This window comes from Vicugna pacos, chromosome 2 (assembly GCF_048564905.1).
Source record: "Vicugna pacos chromosome 2, VicPac4, whole genome shotgun sequence".
NCBI lineage: Eukaryota > Metazoa > Chordata > Mammalia > Artiodactyla > Camelidae > Vicugna > Vicugna pacos.
Window position 1 is genome coordinate 63,858,622 of NC_132988.1, and position 19,479 is coordinate 63,878,100.

The window sequence follows — 19,479 nt, forward strand, 5'->3', positions numbered from 1 at the left end:
GAGATGGATTTACAAGATGCGAGGAGGAATTCAGGCCACAAGAAATATGTAACGCCATATTATCCTGGTTTTTTACTGGCAAAGAGAAAACTTTTATTTTTGTTTAGGCACTTCCGAGTCTATTTCATTTAGCTGAATCCATATCTTCATACTATATCCATGATTCCCTTAGACTTATATCTTCTTTTCCTCTAAAGAGTAAAATTGGCTATTTTATATTTGATTATTTTATTATGCTTTAAATTAAGAACAGCACATATTGCACATAAATTGATTATTTGGAAATAGATTTCTGTTTTAAAAGAAAACATTTTTAAATGGTTCACAAATAAACTTTTACAAAATTTCTGCTAATGTGGCTTTAATGAATAGCTGTAACAGTTTCTCAGGTTTGTTGGCTGTAAAACAAAAAACACAATACAACAAAACATAACCAGCAATAAAAGAAAAAACAAAACCAAAAAAGCCCATGCATTTTACACGTCTGATTTGGCTAGAAGCACCAGTTTTCTAGGCACAAGGGATCCTGAAGTACCATAAAGTACAAGCAAACTATATTCTAGTTTTTTGTTAGTTTAAAATTTTTCTAAAATTTTGGGGAGAAGTACAATACAGCAAAAGCCCTGAGTGTATTATCTACTGTAAGAGCAAAGTCCACATTTTTAGTAAATAAATTTGAGGATTGCCTTCTGTTTGTAGAAAGAGGCACTACTGAGCCCGGCAACAGAACACAGAAATAAACGTGCTGGTACCTTGCGGTCGGGCTGCACCCTACAGGCCTGCAACCCTTGTAGTAGCCCAACGTCGAGAACTAAGAGCCCAGAGACAGCAACAGAGACATCAGTGTTCCAACGGGGGATCTTACATGTCTGCAGCAAAATGTCCTGGAGAGACACCAGGCAGACAGCAGGCAGGATGTGACGGCAATCTTTGCTATTTGAGGGAGAAGGAGGTTACCATTTGAAGGAGGAGCTGACGTCAGGTTGGCTCATCAGTTACCAGGGAAACCAGCAGCTGGGGCACATGTCTCACAGACCCTCAGGTTAATGACCATCATAAGGGAAGATGTTTTCCTTCAATAAACTAGCAGGTGAAGCTGTTCTGGCCTAAGGACTAGAGCTATCACTAGCTGGGGCAGGAGGCAAGTAGGAACATGTGAGTAGAGTTTGGTGAAGCAGGAACTGGTTGAGCAGGGAATGTACAAAGAGCAAGAGAATGACCATCTTGAGAGGCCTGACCATGCACGCCACCCCTACATACCCTGCCCGACTCTTTACAGTCTTGGTCTGCCCCTCTTCCACAATATCCCTGAGGTCAGGTACGTAGAGGTGCACTGCAACCAAATACCACAAACGAAATACAGACACCAGAAGCTAACGGGTATCATGAGTGAGCCAGGTGCTTATTGGGTCATTTTTTCATGAAAGACTGGAGGACGACGACAACATAATCTCTCTGTAGACCCAGCAGTCAGACTTATTTCACAGTGAGGCCACCACTGTTACCCAGTCCCTCCACTCAGACTGGGGACAAAATGTAAGATGTGCAACAGGCACAATACAGGGAAGATCATGACCATTAAGCAAAATACAAGCAGCAACAGCATTCTGAGCAATCTGCCTGTGGTTTCGTCCAGGTCTGCAGTATCATACCGCCCTCAGTCCCTGCGTGCTGGGGTGCTGAATACTGGAGGGGCAGTGTAACAACAGACCACAAGGGTAATATGATGGTGCCTTTCTCCAGTAGGGAGCCCAGGTTAATTGCTTAGTAAGTAGTCTCAGGTGGGCTGGGTAGAAGACAGGTGAAATCTATAAAGTTCCTTTCCAATCTCATTCCCCACAAGTAGCAAACTCAAATAACCAGGGACTTACCTGCCAGTTCCAGGACTGTCTTATAATGTGTTCCCCTTCGGGTAGATCCTGTGGCTTCAGTAAAAGTTAATTACGGTCTTAACAATAAGTTGGCAATTATCCTCTGGTGGTCAACAGCTGAACTCGGATGGTGTTGAGAAGTTGCCTCTGGATTAAAACGTTGAAGGTGCTGAGACTATTCCTCCTGGGATTTTCAGTTATAGTTAATGGGGCTTCAGTTAGCCCCCTGGTCCACATGTTGAGAGAATGGGTTTCCAGTCTCAACTATTATCTAAGTAGTCCATTCTTTTAAATTAACCCGGGAGCAGTAGGGTTGTAGGGCAGGTGGAGATGCCAAAGTATGTTATTTTTATCGGCCCATTCCTCAACTTCACGGCCAGTAAAGTGGATTCCTTGGTTGCTATTAATGTCCATGCAGGTCCTGTATGCCGCACACAGCTGTTCTAGACCACGAATAGTGGTTTTTAGCATTGCTCGATATCTCAGGTAGTCCTTTGTAATGTCTTCCGTGCATTAAAATTCACTGTGGACTGCATATAGCTATTGTTGCATCATGCTGTATTTTTGCTCTGCCCCTGTCCACAGCTGAGACCAGAAGCCCAAGGGTTACTCATTTTTTGCTGTTGCCACAGACATCAACCAAACCCTTCCAGGTATCTGGCCATGTCCAATTCACAAGCCTCTCCCTGCACTGAGATCCTTAAAGCCTGGGTCTATAACTGTTTAGGAGTTTGGGTCAGGAGTAAGCTTGTATTTTGTAGATAAAATAGGTCCTTGTGTTTTGTCTGTATTCACCTGCTATCCCCATGCAGTCAGATGAACCACAAGCATTGGGCTGCTACTTTTAAACTGAAAAGAGCCTCTGAGGTTAAGTAAGAGGACATCATCAGTATTATGGAAGAGAAAGACATCTCTTATGGGAGCCAGCTGCCACAGGGCCCTATATGCTAGTGGAGTGCCATTTTGGGACTACCCTCCTTCCTCAATTTTCTATTCCCCATCCTTCTTTCCTGACTTCTTGGCACTCGCAGGAATTTTGCTGGACCCCTGACTGGCTTGCCAATTGTTGGGCTGCACTCTGCAGTCTTGCAAGCCTTGTAGTTGCTCATCCTTGACACAAAGAGCCCAGAGACAGTGACACAGACATCAGTGGTTGGATAGGGGATCTTACGTGTCCACAGCAAAAGGTCCTGGAGTGATACTCCACTGTGTATAGCAGACAGCAGGCAGGACATGACAGCGATCTTTGTTACTCTGGGGAGGAGGAGGAACTGATGGAACTGACGGAACTGACGTCAGGTTTATAGGAGGAAGTGATGTCAGATTGGCTCATTAGTTACCAGGGAAACCAGCAGCTGGGGCACATGCCTCATAGACCCTCAGGTTAATGACTATCAAAGGGAAGATGTTTTCCTTTAACAAACTAGCAGGTGGAGCTGTTCTGGCTTAAGGATTAGAAACATCACGAGCTGGGGCAGGAGGCACGCACGTTCATGTAAGTAGAGTGTAGGAGAAGCAGGAACTGATTGAGTAGGGAATGTGCAAAGAGCAAGAGAAAAGCCATCTTAAGTGGCCTTTTTGGCCACTTGCCCTGTTGGCAGGACACCAAATCCAGCAGCATTCACCTGATGTACTTGATCTTTCTATTGAAAGTGGTATTATTAAAACCCTAGAAGCATTACAGAAATTAGACTAACAAAAAACAGCTTGACACACAGTATGCATCACAAAAATAGACAATATGTGTTCACTATAATATTTTTATGAGTTCTTTGATGCAAGAAAATATTATCTAGACCTTTACACAATAAAATTCTAAATTAGAGATAAAGTTTCTACAAAGCTTTGTAAAGAAAAACAGATGTGATGATCACATCAATATTTATTTAGCCGGAGTTAATTTTGAGAGAGTGAAATGGAGTTGAAGAGACTGTCAAAGTAAAGAGCCCCTAAGTGTAGATTCTCTTTTAGTAAATATAGAAATATAAAGACAAGGGAATTTTGGAAATCAGGAAGGCCAAAGAATCTGCTGAATAAAAATTTTAGAATATAATGCAAGATATTTTCAAGAAATTATAAAACACAGAAGCAGAACACTAATTCAGTTGTTCAACAGCTATTCTATGAGACAGAAGTCTGTGAGGCACTGTGAGCGTCAATATGGATAGAACGGTAGGTAAAATGCACAATAGCCCCTGGTATCATGGAGCTTACAATCTCATAAGGGAACGAAATATTGAAAGTAATGAATCCTGTATACACATCATATAACATAGATCATTTCTGCGGTTTCTATACAATCATGCTCCAGGGGGCCCATTTCTGTGGGTAGCAGGGTGGCAGGATTTAGCAAGTGACAGGTTTTTATGGCAGCTGCTGGGTTGTCTAAAAGCATAGCTTGAACTTGAACCATCCTTGCAGGGGATGGCCATTCTGTCTGCTTAGAACTTACTAAAGCCTGAACCGGGTAAGGAGTCCATATAGTGACTGGCTGACTAAAGGGTAACTTTTCAGCCTACTTTATTTAGCAGGGTTGTAGTGGTGGCTGCTGCCTGTAGGCAAGGAGGTGATCCCTTAGCAGGTTGACTTAATGGTTTAGAGAAATAAGCAAACACTTGAGAAAGGGGTCCCAGTTTTTGAGCCAATACCTCAAGGGTGACTCTCCTCTTACGAAGGTAAAGGTTGAAGGGTTTCACTAAATCTGGGAGGGCCAGGGCAGGGGCCTGAAATAATTGCTTTTCTAATTCTTGAAAGGCCCCTTCACATTCTGAATTCCTTTCAAAAGGATCATCATCCTTTCTTTTCAACATTTCACTTAGAAGCCGAGCTATTAGACCATAGTTAGAGATACAGATGTGGCAACTAGCTGTCTTCTAGTTTTAGGAGGGGCGAGGCTGCAAATAGCTTCCTTCCTGTCCTGGGGTAGGATTCTCTGACCTTCTGTGAGAATGAAACATAGGTAGGTCACCTAGTTTGTGAACCACTGACAGATGGAGGGCAACTTTCCCCATTTCCCAGCTGGTATTGGGGCCAGGCTGTGTTAGATGGAAGATCAAATGTTTCTGCAGGATACACTCTAATGGGCTATCCTTCAGTCTGGGGGATGGTTGGTTTCCTGTACCTGGGATGTTCTGTTTTGGATTTGTTTCCAACTACTGAGGGGCAACTGGAGTGATTTGTTGGTATGCAATGCCGCAAAATTTGACCCAAATAAAATTTCCAGTTTGGCACATTTGGAACCAGCACCAAACTGTTAATGGATTCCTCAAAAGACTGGAATGGGAGGTGCCCAAATGCGGACTCTGATATAATTGGGGGTCCCCCTTGAATATGTAATGGCTCATGCTTGAAACAGTCCCTCCTCAGTCAGAATGTCCCACAGGAGGTTATACAGGGCCGCCTCTGGGCCAGACCAGCTTAGCCACATTAGTTCCTGCCCAACTTGGTCCCTTAGGGAGTGGCACAGCTCTATGAGGTGGAGTTTTCGGCCAAAAAGGAGGAGTTTTCAGACTTCCTGCTGGGCGAGAGCTAAAAGCATGAAGGATTCCCATAGGGTACCACCAGATGACTGGGGCAGCTGGTGTTCTGTTCTGATATGGGTAGGAGAGCCTTTGGAGCCTCTGTTGATAAGAAATTACTCAAGGTTTGCCTCACAGAGTCGGGAGGAGAGGTCAGATGGTGGGTGTTTCCTGTTCTTGCCAGCAATTCACAGGACTTCCCAATAATGGGGTTCCTGATCTGTGAAAAGTTCACAGGGCTCCGCAGCCCACTTCAGAGAAACTAGCTGACTGGAAGAGGTCAAGATACCAGTCATGTACCTACTCTGGGACCTGTTCACACTCGAGCATCCTCAGTGCCTCTTCCTGAACTCAGATCCTGCATCCTCATTTCATTATTTCCTGGTCTTGCTTCTTGGCTCACAAACTGAAAGTGATGCTAGAGAACATTACTGTTGACCCTGGAAGTCAGCAAGGAGGGCAAAGTCCTGGTGCAGTGTCTACTGCTTTGTACAGGTGTCAAGAGGACAGTGCTACTGAGGAGACAATGGGCAAGATGGCCATGGCTCCCACTGTCCCCAGGCATCTGATTCTATGGGAAGGCCAACCAGGGTCAGCAGGAAGACATGCCTTAGTTTCAGTCTCTGATCCCCAATGATGACACATGTGATCCCCTCAAAGGGAGTTACACTATGTCCACATGACACCTGGGTATTGGGTTGCTGGGCATAATTGCTCTGAATTTGGCTGAAGGCTTGAGTAGCCTATTAGAGAAGACTTCTGGAAAATCACTCAGTCTGGCTGATAGTCAGCCTACAAAACATCAGTGATATGAATGAAGGTGATGCACCCTAGTCAAAATGTCCACTTACTGCAATGAACCAAGGCAAAACCAGCTCAAGCTGCCAACCTACATAGTGATTGCTATTTTAAGCTACCAATATCTGGGGTGATTTGTTTCATATTTAGGATTAATTTATACTGTCCAATTTCTGCATCACATTTACTTATAGTATGTGTCATTTCACAATCACAATTGAAAGAATGAGATGTTTATCAGAGCTTCTCTTTGGCAGAAACTAAATTCAAAGTTCTGTTGCTCCAGATGCATGAAACTGTCAGAAATTCTGCTCAGGCTGCTCTGGTTCTCAGCATCTCAGCTGCTACTTCTTACTGTCAAGCTTCTCAGCACATTAATCATGGCTTTTGAATAGACCAATACCTCTAAAGAAAAAGTAACATCAAATATTAGGTTCTGTCTCTGGAATTTCCTCCCTTCCAGAATTTTATCTCAGCAAGTTCTATTTTGGTACCTTCAAATAGATTTTTTTCTTTTTTTAATGTTCAACCTTTCTGAGAAAATTTTGGTTTGCAATAAGGCAATATTAAAGGAAATCAGAATTATACGCAATTAAAATTTGTAAGTTTTGTTTCCCTGTGAATTATGAAGTCCTTGAGAAAAAGGGCACATGATTTATTTATTTTTGAGTTCCAATATAGAACTTAATGTCCAAAACACAGAAATTCCTTAAATTTTTCTGTTGGAATTAAATTAAGATTATTATCAGAAATGGAAGTAAGAGAATGGAATGTGCTGGTTTAGGAATGAAAGCTAAGATAGGTATGTATGGGCCAAGGAGAAGCTTTAGTTAAATATCAGTTTTGATATTTACTATCCACAGGAAACATTTTTTTTTCTTTTAACAGTCTTTGAGCATTTTGGTCAGGCTCTGTTGTAGACATAAGGCATTAAAAGACAGTTTAAAAATAGTCCTTTCAGGAACTCAAAATTTACAGAGAACAAAAGAACCACTTAATCTTCATAGAATTCTATCATTTCTAACTCCAAAATATATCTCAAATACACTCCTTTATGCCACTATGGGTTTCAGAACAGGCCAACACAAGATGTATTATTTGGGCATGTGAATTATTTTGTATTAAAGGCAGTGGAGATCCCACAGGCTCAAGAAAAACTACTGCTCCTCCCTTAACTACCTAAAAGAATTTAAATGGGGGATTTTTCCCCCAAAGAGAGTTATTACCAGAAATAAATTTTAGCTAAGTGGCTCCATCTGTATGGCAGGGCAAACATCTAATTACCAAACATGTTCCTCTTCTTGTTTTATGAATGACCCTCCATGCCCTCAGAACACCCAGACCCCTGTCTTACTCCTTAGCTCAGGATATCATATGTACCTCATTTTTACCTTTCTGACTTTAAACTTCTCACTTAGTGGGGATACCATATGTACTAAATTAAATTTGATTTAATTCAATTAATAAAGTTACTCTTTCTCATGTTAATTTAATTCTTAGACTAGCCAGATGAACCTAGAAGCATAGAGGAAAGTTTTCTTCCTCTCCAGTAGCACCTCCACTATTTCCATCTTAGTTCAAACTGCCATCACATCAGCCTAGTTGAGAGTAACTACCTCTCAAATGGTCTCCTTCTTTTCAACAAATATTCCCTCCAACCCATTCAAATGGAGAGGTCAGAGTGAAGTTTTAAAAATTTGTAAATTAGATCCTGAGGCTTGTGTCACTGCTTAAAACTTTTCTTTCTTTCTTTCTTTTTTTTTTTAACTTTTGTTAGGCTCTAAATTCCTTAGCCTGCAATACCTGAAAGAACCTGTTTCGGCCTTCATTTCCAACCTTTTAGTCAGGAACCTCCCATCTAGCTTAAATGTTTACTACTTTACAGTCTCTTTTGTCTTCTCCTATTCTTTCCAAATTACATCAAGCTCTCTCATGCCTCGGGACTTTTGTGCTTTCTAGTCCCTTGCAGCAGGCCGTTCTTACCTTTTTTTTTTCTCAAGTGAGCTACTTATCATGCCACAGGACTCTTAAATCTATATTTCAGAGAAGCTTTTCTTGACTGTGCCATTTAATACAGCCCCCCTCCACCTTCTCACTATCGTTTCCCCAGCATATATGGCCACAAGACTGCATATCAGATCAACCCTGAGTCTGGACATCTGCTCAACAAGCTTTCACCACACCTAGGATTTTTCCTAATTTATTTCATTCACAACATGCTTGGTGAGTCAATTTGGTACATTCTAAGAATATACTTAGGTATCTCGACTATTTATTAGTTGATATGTCATTTCTTCTAAAGTACAAGGCCAGCAAGTTCACAAAGCCTGTCTGTTTTATACTCTATTAAATCCCCAGTCCCATACATTTGGTAATCAAATAATATGTGTTAAATAAATCTTTACTGAATCAATAAATGCAAACATGAATGTGTAACAGGAAGTCTACTAGGATTGGGGATCCAATGATCAGCACAAATGGTTCTAAACCATTAAGTAGTTTTCAGTGTAGTGGAGAAGAAACACCTGGACACAGATAACAATATAATAAAAATTGAGGGAGATAAATGCCTTGCAAGAGGAAAGAAATGCCCACTTAAACTTGATGAGAGTAGAAAAAACATTTTATTCCTATTAGTAATAATGTTCCACCATTTGTCTTTCATCATAGCACACTTCCTAAGCTTTAGATCACAAAACCTTTAAAAGACATTTAAACACTTAGACATTTAGTATAATGACTAGCTAGTAGCAACATACTTGCTTTCTCTTTCAGAGAGGCTGAATTAGTTTGGAAGTAAAAGCACTAGTCATGAAGAATAATGTTCAATGATTTCTGGTAGCTTTGACATCAACTTGTTTGTGTCTTATTAAAATGTTTTCATGATCTTAATATATAAAATTTCAATGTATTATAAACATGCCTAAGTATGTATGTGTATAGACTGGATTGAGCCTGCATTGACTCAAATCACAGGTCACTCACTTTCCAACTACAATACAACATAACCAGAAGCAAATTGTTCAAACTTTCTGTGCTGTACTTTTATAAAAGGGAAGTAAAATAATACCTATCACATAGGTTTTTTATAAGTTTAATAGGGGCATTTATATAAAATGATAATAATATACAATATTGATAGATTGTATGCAGAATATTTAATTTCAATAATTTTGTTAAGAAGAAAAAAATTGAAACTTATGTTGGAGATCAATTGGATAATATGTTTTGAAAACTTGAAAAATATGTAAAAAATATGTGTATCTTTGCTCCAGATTTTTACTCTTTGAAGACACTCTAAAGATATACTTGCATTTCTTAACAAAGAATTAGCTGTATCCTTTCACATATGTATACACATAAACATCAAATAATTTAAGATATGTTAAGTAAACTTAATGCATTTATGTATGCAGCCATTTAATTATATGCTAAATGAACACTTAATTTTAAGGATAAACACTATGTATTATAAGGTTAAAACATGTTTTCAAACAGTATAGTTTTTTACTCCAATATGCACAGCACACATTCTGTTAGAATATATATCAGGTAATAATTATTGAAACATATGGTTAATGAAACAATGGATGTCTCTTCTTATTTTACTTATTTCTGTTTTCCAATATTTCCATCATATATCTGGGTTTTGTACATTGATTGCGAATTTATTTTAAGAAAAATAAAGGGTTTTAAAATAAAAGACAGTTAACTAGAAATTCTATGACCAGGATGCAAAAAATATAAAATCACTCATATGGGTTCCTTTTTATCTGCCTATTTTGCAAGTAAATTAGCACGAAACAGATTAACAAGGGGAGATCATCTGTGCTAGGATGCTAGAATGTTCTCACTACTTGGCTGGTTGTGTATACTCTTTTAGTGGAATAAGCGTGTTGTTGTTTGAATTCTTCTCATAACTCTTAACAGAAAAAAATCTATTTGAAGCTAATATTGCTCCTTAATATCTATCAGGACTTTACAGACAGAATTCTAAAAGATAGAGAGATTCTGAAGAAATAACTATAAAATAATAGTTTTTTTGTTCTATTTCTTTGTTTTGTAAGTTACTTCATGCAGAATCTAACGTCAGAGGTGGAGCAGTCTGGCAGAGTAATACAGGGGATTGATGACAAAGCTGCTGCTGAATGTAAGATCAGCACAGCAAGTAAACACAGGTATATGGAATCAGAATGGGATTTAGTATGGGTAAATACAGTTTTAAGACCGTTAGTTCCACAATACGCCATTCTGACATCATGAAATACTGAGTAACAAATAAGGAAATATAATATTTAAAGGACAGAACACCTTTAAATATGTTTATGGCTACATATAATTTAAATTCAATGCTATAGTTCCAAGTCAATAGGATAGAGCTGTTCAAAGGCAGTATTTTGAGATACTCATTTGATACGTATTTTTCTTAGAAAATACAATTACATTTCCAATGTATGTATGTCTGGTCAATTTGATCTTTGCCATGTTTTATTTATATTCTAGTTCTATCCTTGCATTCTCAGCTGTAACAGAAGGCTCTCTCTATGCCTTTGTAACTGAAGACTTACACTGATACCTAAAGGAGATGGTCATGGTTAAAGTTATTTGATGATATACTGTCTGACTGCTAACAAGTGGTTTTTAACATTAATTGAATATAATTAAACTTATTCTAGTGTGTCACAGGAAATAGGATCACATTACTGGATAATTTTATGTCTACCTACTTTAAACCTCATGTACAAGCAGGCTTTGAGCGCATGTGACATGTAGTTACAAGGACCCTACGTTTAGAAGGACCCTGTACTTGGTCTAATGCTCTACTGTTGTTGCCTTAGAATTTTTAATAATTTTTGAATAAAGTGACCCACATTTCCATTTTGCCTGACCTGAAAATCATATTGCCAGTTCTGTATACAAAATTGCCAGTTATTTTTCTAGCAAAAATGGCTTTATCTGGAATCAGCAAAGAATTGCAATTCGGGCTTTGCAACCATGCCAAGCCACATGCAAGTCCTGGCACGATAGGAGAGTAAACCCCCTTTTTAAAGAGGGGAAAAGGAAGTTGGGAGGGCCATGGTAAACAGAGTCAGTTAGAGAAATTGAGAGCTTGAAGTGGAGTAACTTTTGGTTGGCTGAGTTGTGACAGTTTCTCATTAGCTGAACTCTTGTCTGAAAACAAGAAGGCGGCTTTCTTTTTCTTGTGGGGCTCTGCTATGGTCACAGGGCTTCAGAGCCCTGACTCTATTTTAATTGAGGTTTCTGTTTTAGTTTTTACATCATATAAAATTTCAACAATATAGGTGTTAGACTATTGACTATGGATTTATATTAAATTCATTGAAAAATGTTCCCTCATGGAAACTGAGCTTTTGTGCCAGTTTTACATATCTGATGTGGGCTTTCTCTCTATGTCAGTGATATCGTGATTTATAAGAAATATATATTTGGTCATTCAGAGACCAAAATATATTTCTCAGATATATTTGGCACTTGTTCATGGTCCCTGGTTCAAGGCTCCTAAAGCTCTTGGAATTTCCTGTGATAGATCTAAATAAGTATCTTTTGTTACGTTAATGAGATAACTTTTGGAAAGCTCTTTGGTAACTTAAACTGAGGGCCTAGTTGCCAGGAGAACCAACAACGCGATTAAAGGGTTGGAACTTTCAGTCCCACCCTCTCTCCCCACTTCCTGGAAGAGAAGAGGGGCTGGAGATAGATTTCAATTGCCAAGGGCCAATAACTAATGATGCCTATGTAATGAAGCCTCCATAAAAACGTAAAAGACATGGTCTGAAGAACTTCTAGGTGATGAACACTTGGAGATTTGGTAAGAGTGGCGTGCTGGGAGAGAGCATTGAAGTTCCTTGCCCTTCTCCATTCCCTGCCCTATGCATCTCTTCCATAAAATGCTTCTCTAAATTGTGAGCTGCTCTAGAAAACTAATCAAACCCAGGGAGGAGGTCCTGGGGACCTCTTATAGCCAGTTGGTCAGAAGCACCAGTGACCTGGGCTTGTGGCTGGCTTCTGAAGTGAGGGGAGAGGGCAGTCAAGAATGACTCCTTAACCAGAGGAATCTGATGCTATCTCCTGGATACTATCAAAATTGAGCTGAACTGTAGGACATCCGGCTGGTGTCAGAGCACTGCTTACTTGTGTGGGAGACCTCTCCCCTTGTTGAAACTAGATTCAGAGGAAAATTAGTATCTATATCACTACTTCTGTGATACTTTGCTGAATGCTAGTGCAATTAATGAAGAAGAAGAGGACAGAAAGTTAGTTGTGACTTTCAGATAACTATGAATCTTGAGTATTTTCCCATTAAATCCTTTGGTTTAAAAGAATAATTTGTCTTTTTTACCAATTTAAAACTAAGCTTAATAAGGACAATGTTGCTAGTAATAAAATAAAATTTCAAAATGTTATTTTATAAGCATAAATACAAACTACAACAAATTGTACTAGTTTGTTTCCTGAAGAACAACTCATGTAATTTTCTTTAAATACAAATTTTTCATATTTTTGATATTCAAATATCAAAAATTAATAATTTACAAATTATTTACAAAATACAAATTAATAACTTTGTATTCATCAATTGGCATCTTGTAGACTGAAGTTTGAGAAGTGGTTTCATGAATCTAAATAATTCCTAGTGTGTTTTTTTAACTGCAAGTAAGCAGACAGAAATAAACCAAGATCACTTTCCTTTTAAATATATATCACATTAGATATTTTAAATATATATATTTATTTTAAATATCTATATACATACATATATACATATATACACATATGTGTCTTTGTGTGTGTGTGTGTGTGTGTATATATATATATATATATATATATATGTGTGTGTGTGTATGATTTTTAATGCTAACATAAGAGACTAAATAATGACAACCAAGACTGGGAGTCTTGAAAATCATGAGAAGTTTAGTAAAACTATAGGGATTGGAAGCTCAAAGGAAATAAACTTTAGAATTTCTGGTAGAGAATTGTCTTCTGTTTAGATGCTGTTAAAAACTCAATGTTTTAGGAATGTTTAAAGTTTGTTAGTGAAACATCAGTTACCTGGTAGTTACCTAGGAGATAACCTTAGCTATACAGAACACAGATGAGAAAATTTGCAGACAAGTGTAAGAACTTAACCCTACTCTAGTCACAATTATACACCCCCCCAACTTATTTATCCTCCACTTGCCAGAGCCTGGCAAATTAGAAATAACAAATTAAAAATATTTGGAGACACATATCCATAAAAATTCCTTCTGAAAGGAAATGGAAATTAGCAAACACATCAATTTGGATGAGTATATTATAGGAAAAATAGAGATTCCAGAGTAGAAATTCTTTCAAATTTTGCACTTACTCCTCAAAGAGTTGGAACATTTGAAGGATAAAAGCTAAAGGCAAAATCCCAATCTGGCTGTAATACTAGATGTAATAACTTTGCATGATATATAAGAAATTTCAAATGTGTACAATCTTTTTTACTCAAATATTTTAAGATGTCTTTTAGTTTTGAATATATATCATTCATATATTTCCCCCCCTTTTTACATCTTTTCATTCTTTTTGCTCATTGCCATTTATTTGAATAAGACCTTCCAAGAGTTGTTCTTGTTTGAGATACATTTTTCCAAGAAATGAGAGCCAATATTAATGAATCTGTTGAGTGAGGGAAACAAGAAGCTTTGTAGTGGAGACAGAAAGGAAGGAGTCCTCTGGTTTACCGTAACATCCAGGCCATCTACCTAAATATTTTTTTTAATCCCCTGGTCTTAAATATTGTATATCTGATTCTTGTTTTCAAAGGCACATTATCTTATCTTAGAGAAAAGGCAAAGGTCATGTAAGATGGTTGGTAGGATTCTAGCTATAACCCTTTCCATTAAAGATGTAGTTATCTCTAGATTAATACTGTCTTGGGTTAAATCTCAGGACAGTAACTGATGTTTATAAGACCCTGAGCGATATAGAAAACTTTTAATTATTTTTAGTCCATATATCCAGTATTTAAGATACAGTGTTGTTGAGAACAGTTAATATTAGCACAGTGGTTAGGAGCACAAACAGTGAAGCCAGAAGACTTGATCTAGAATTCCCAGCACTGCCATTTATGAGATGAATGACCAAGGTCAAATAACTTCACATTTATGTACCTTGGTTTCCTTACCTTAAAATGAGCATAATTATAGTATGAACCTCACAGGCTTATGCTAAGTATAAAATTAGTTAATACCTATAAAACACTTGGAGGGGTCCCTTTCTCAGTCATATTGTGTTAAATCAGTATTAGTTGTTACTATAAACTGTTCAATTTAGCTTTTCTGAAATATTCACTTGTCAGGTTTACAAAACATTACTTTACACATTTAAGCTACTGATTTATATAATTTACATAACCAACTCATTTCTTACTAAGCTCATCCTTCCAAAATAGCCTAAACTAAAGCGATAATAACTTGAGAAAGCAAAGTTGAACTCTCTCCACTGCTTTATTAAGAATGTGCAATGGAAGGTCTGTTAATTTTCCAGTAATTCATTTAAAAGGTCTGTGAATGTGAGAATACTGTTTAAAAAGAACAAAACAAAAGCTACTTGAGGTTTTGTTTACCAGATCCTACGCTAAAGGCCGTGAGACGATTTAATCCTTACAACAAACTTAGTTATTAAGATGAGCTAATGAGGCACAAGGATAATTCAGCTGATGTCTCAAACTCAGTTAACTGTAACATCTGAAGTTCAGTTATGTGGAAGGAATCAGGATTTGAACATAGGCAGCAGGATTTGAAAACTCATTATTCAGAGGACCCTGGCAAGTATGATAAGGAATGCTGCCCTAATTATAGAAGCATAAGATATGAAGAAGAGAGATCAGAGGTACCAGACAGGAAGATCTTATGTGTTTCAAGAAATGTACTTGATACATGTAAATATTTAAAAGACTGAGTTTGGTAGGTTTTTTTTTTTTTTGGTTTGAATTCTGGTCCTGCCACTTACAGGCTTGAGACTTTTTGTATGTGAGTTATCTCAAAATATTCCAACTGTATCACCTAACCTCTATTTAAGGGCAGATTTCTTAACCTCGTTAAGCCTCAAGTGGCCTCATCTATTAATTAAAGAATGCTACCCCACAGGGCTGTCGTGGGAATACAGTGGTATGACATTTAAAACATACGGTCCAGCACTTAGCAGGAGTGCAGTAAATGTTTGTTCCAACCCCTGCGGGGGAAGCAATCTGGTTTTCTGTAGGGCAGCCTGAATCATGGAGGCCCATAAAGCTTCTGCCATCCATGCACTTCTCTGTCCAGCAGAGTTCCTCGTTACCACCTCTTGGCTCATACCACTCTCACCCTGGCAGCAGTGCAAGATGGGTTCCATACCCATGACCTCACCCTCGCCAGCCATGGTGAGTATGTGTGTATGTGGGGGATGCCGGATGGTGAGAAGAGGGGCTGTTGGATGGTCTCCTTCACTCTCCCCACCCTCACCCTGCACTTCTCCTCCCCTAGAGGAGAACTCCACCTGGCTGCCCCTTTATGGTAGTGTGTGTTGCCACCTGGTGGCTCAGCCTGTCTGCATGATTCAGCCTACTGCAAGTGGTCCCCTCAGAGTGCAAGTTAGGGGCACTGAGAAGGGAGAAGGAAGAGGAGCCCTGAATCACCTAGGGATCCAACTATTGAAAAAGCAAGATCTGGGTGGAGGAGGGAGAGGTATGGCCAGAAGAGAGGAGGATCAGGCAGGAGAGTGGGCAGAAAGGAGCACTCTCTCTCTGGGGGGCTGGGAAGGAGGGTGTTGGGGGTGTGTGATTCCCCTAGGAAACCTCGTGTCATTTATGCAGCAAGCTGGGGAGCTGCAGGACTGGGTACAAGTAGACACCTCTGTACACATCTGAAAGCTGAGCAGAAGCCCAGAGAGTGGCTACATTAATAATTCCAGCACTGTTGACTCATCTTTCTCAAGTTCTTTGAACTCTCAAGAGTTTTGAACACTTGAAACTAGTGCAAATAACAAGGACTCTGCGGTTAGAACTATACATAGCTTGGGTTCAGGGTGTAATCTCAAGCAAATGTAGGTTAACTGCTGTCGAGTTTCAGTTTGTCTGTAAAATGGGCTTAGTGAGCTGTTACAAAAATTAAATTAGCTAGGTCACATACCCGAAAAGCAGCTGTCCCATAGTAGGCTCTTAGTAAATTGTCCCTTTCAAAAGGTTTATCCTTCCTATTAGACAGCTTGAGGAAGCTTCCTCCTTTTCCACTCCTCGATCTCTAGCCCTGACTTGCAGGAGAGGCAGGCCCAAGACCGCAGAGTGACCCGATCCAAGGCAGAAAAGCCTATGGTTATGGTGCCGCAGGTGGACACTGTGCCTGGATGGCTCACTGAGATGGAGTGAATGGAGCTCATAGCTCGCGAAGAGGGTGTGGACATGGTGGGTGACATCTTGGTCGGTCTGCTGGAGCGAGTCATGGACTCCGCCTTCAGAGTCTACCTGAGCCGGCAGGTAGGCCTGGATCCCCGTCCTCTAGACCCATCTCCTCTCTCCCTGACCCCTGCCTGCTGGGCTGAGACCATCTCTCGCCTCCGCAGTGCATTCCATTCACCGTAAGCCAGGCACGGGAGGCCATGCTGCAGATTACCGAGTGGCGCTTCCTGGCCCGGGATGAGGGAGAATCTGCAGTGGCAGAGGACCCCACATGGGCGAGGACGAGGACCCCTCACCTTGCCCGACTGACGCCTTGGCTGCGAGATCCCTGCCTGTGCTGCAGGCGCCCGCCTCGGTGTTACTGGAGGAGATCCAAGGCAAAGTAAGCCCAGCCCCCAGCTACTTCCCACTTTCCACCTCCCACCCCCGCCTCCGCCGCATCTTTGTTCTCTTCAGGGCCTCTCTGGACTGCTCCCTTAGTGCCTCTGTCCCCTTCCCGACATCACACTTCTTACCTGCCACCTCCACCCCTGTGCATTTCCCCAGGACCAAGGGAGCATGAACCAAATCCCTTTAGGAAGATCTTGGATGGATACAGACTCTCAGGAGCAGATGGCATCTTGGGAGCGTTCTCACGAGCTGAGAGTCACCCGGGGGACCCCACAGACCCCGGAGCAGTTTCAGGAAACAGGGCCTGGAGGTCCTTCAGAGGAACTGGACGGCCAAGCGAAGGGCACCTATCCTCGATCGGATCTTTGAACGCGAGTAGCCAACCCTCAGTGGAGGTGGTGCCTGCCACCAGTCCCCACCCTTCTCCGGATCTGTCCCTGGGAGCCAGCCCCAGGTCTCAGTCAAGAGGGCACAGCACTTCAGCTCCCAGTTCTCCCTCGAGGATCTCTACTATTACACGCCAAAGCCTCATGCGGCTGGAGACTGGCCGTGCCCAAGAACGAGGAGTTGCCCCGCATCGCCCCAGGCGTGTTGGTGTCGGACCCCCCTGCAGACGGCGCCGCAGCGCTCAGCCCCTCTGCCGGGTTCCTGCCGCAGCAGCCCTGGCGCGCAGACGCGCGGCCCGGCGACGCCGTGCAGAATGGGCCGCAAGCCCGCTATGGCGCGCCCGGACCCCGCGCGCCTGCTGTGCTGCTGGGTGCGCCCATGCTGGAGGTTCTGGTGCCTACCACAGGTGCCAGCAGGGCGGGGAGACTGAGGCCCCCAGTCGACTGCCAGCCTCCGGCTCGGGTGTCCGCATCTTGCCATCAGTTTTCTTCCCTCTCCAGCCTGGGGTTCCCATCCGAGAGTTGGGTCCCAGCGCCAGCCTCCAATTCCCTACTTTAAACCTAGGCCTACTGTTGCCAGGCTTTGGTTTGAAGCTGCCCTTCCTCAGTCCCGGCCTCCGCTTTCTCGCCACGTACCTGGGGCTCCCCAGTGTGGCCCAGAGCCCCAGATCCAAACTGTGGCCGGGTGCCAAGTGGCCCAGTGGCTGGGACGGGGAGGCCGAGTCGCTGCATACTCACACAGGGCCTGGACTCCGGGGATGAGGAGAGCCAGGATCTTCACGAGGTGCCTCACCCTGGCCTGCCATAGTCATGAGTGTGGACAGCAAGCCCTGGCCGAGTTACAGGCAGCCTCAAAGAACAACCACCTCCTGCTTCTTAAAGTGGACATGAGCTCGATGGCCTCCATCCAGAGCTTTGCTTAGTGGCTTCTGCGGTAGTATCCAGAGATACATCTACTGGTTAACAATGCTGCAGTCTGTGGTATGTGTCTTGACTTAACTTCCCCTAAATGCATTTCAGGAGCCTCTTTTCTAGCTCAGGGACCCCAAAACAGGCATCCCCCAAGCCTAACCTGTATACTCCGTGGAAACACTCTTAATTAGGACACTGTCCTAAAAAGCCTACCTTAAGTTGTAGCTTCAAACTTCACTGTTCTGATCTTGACACACATATGTTCCTGTGGCTTTTCTACTGAACCCCAATACATCCTCCCCAGACATCATCTCCCTCGGGGTTGTCATTCCATCACCCACCACCTATGTTTTCATCTCCTCCCAGGATTGCCCACAACACATACTCCAGAGGGCCTTGATGTCACCTTTGCCACCAACTACCTTGGACCCTTTCTGCTCACAAATCTGCTCCAAGGTAAGGAAGGATAGGTGCTTATTTTCTGTGCTGCCCCTGTGTCTTCATTCCTCTGGCATTTTCGTGGCTTACTGTCTCCCATGGTACCCAGATGCTTGCTGAATGATGACCCGGTACACTTTTGCTGGATACAGAAGGGGAACCCACTTGGCACCAGCTAGGATTAGGAGGCTGGTAATGGAATCAGTCAGCCCCAAATACAACCAGCAAGAAGATGTAAGATCTATACAGGCCGCCTCTCCTTCCCCCAAGTCTGAATACTAGCCAGACCAGTAGTCAGTCATCTCAACAAAAGCTTTTTGAGGTCACTAGGCTACTAGGATTAAGGACGTTCTTCCTGGGGAGGTGGGGGTGAGTGGCAGGTACATTCTCCCTAACAATGTTTTCTAGATTATCTAATAACCTCTTAAAAAGCAAATTAGTTTTTAGCCAGGTAATACATGTCCAAAGTACAAAATAGAAAGTGTGAAAGTATACAAAAGGATCTACAGAAAAAGAATAAAAGGAAGAAAAGGAAAGAAAGAAAAAAGCCTCCTTCTCTCCTTGAAAAGCAGCTACCAATTCCCCTCCTCGGGGTGGGGGTGGAGGGAACTACTGTTGCCAGGGTCTCATGTACCCTTTAGTGGGAAATTAAATTAACCCCCACTGGAAAGTGAAGAAAGAGCAAGGTCAAACTCTATGCATTTGCAAGTATAAATGTTTTTTTCCCCTTTTCAAAA

At 41.5% G+C, this 19,479-nt stretch overlaps 1 pseudogene; it reads left to right on the forward strand.

The window, feature by feature from the left end:
* Positions 1-1,196: 1,196 nt before the first annotated feature.
* On the forward strand, positions 1,197-18,154 carry LOC102525056 (uncharacterized protein C2orf81-like; annotated as a pseudogene).
* Positions 18,155-19,479: the final 1,325 nt, after the last annotated feature.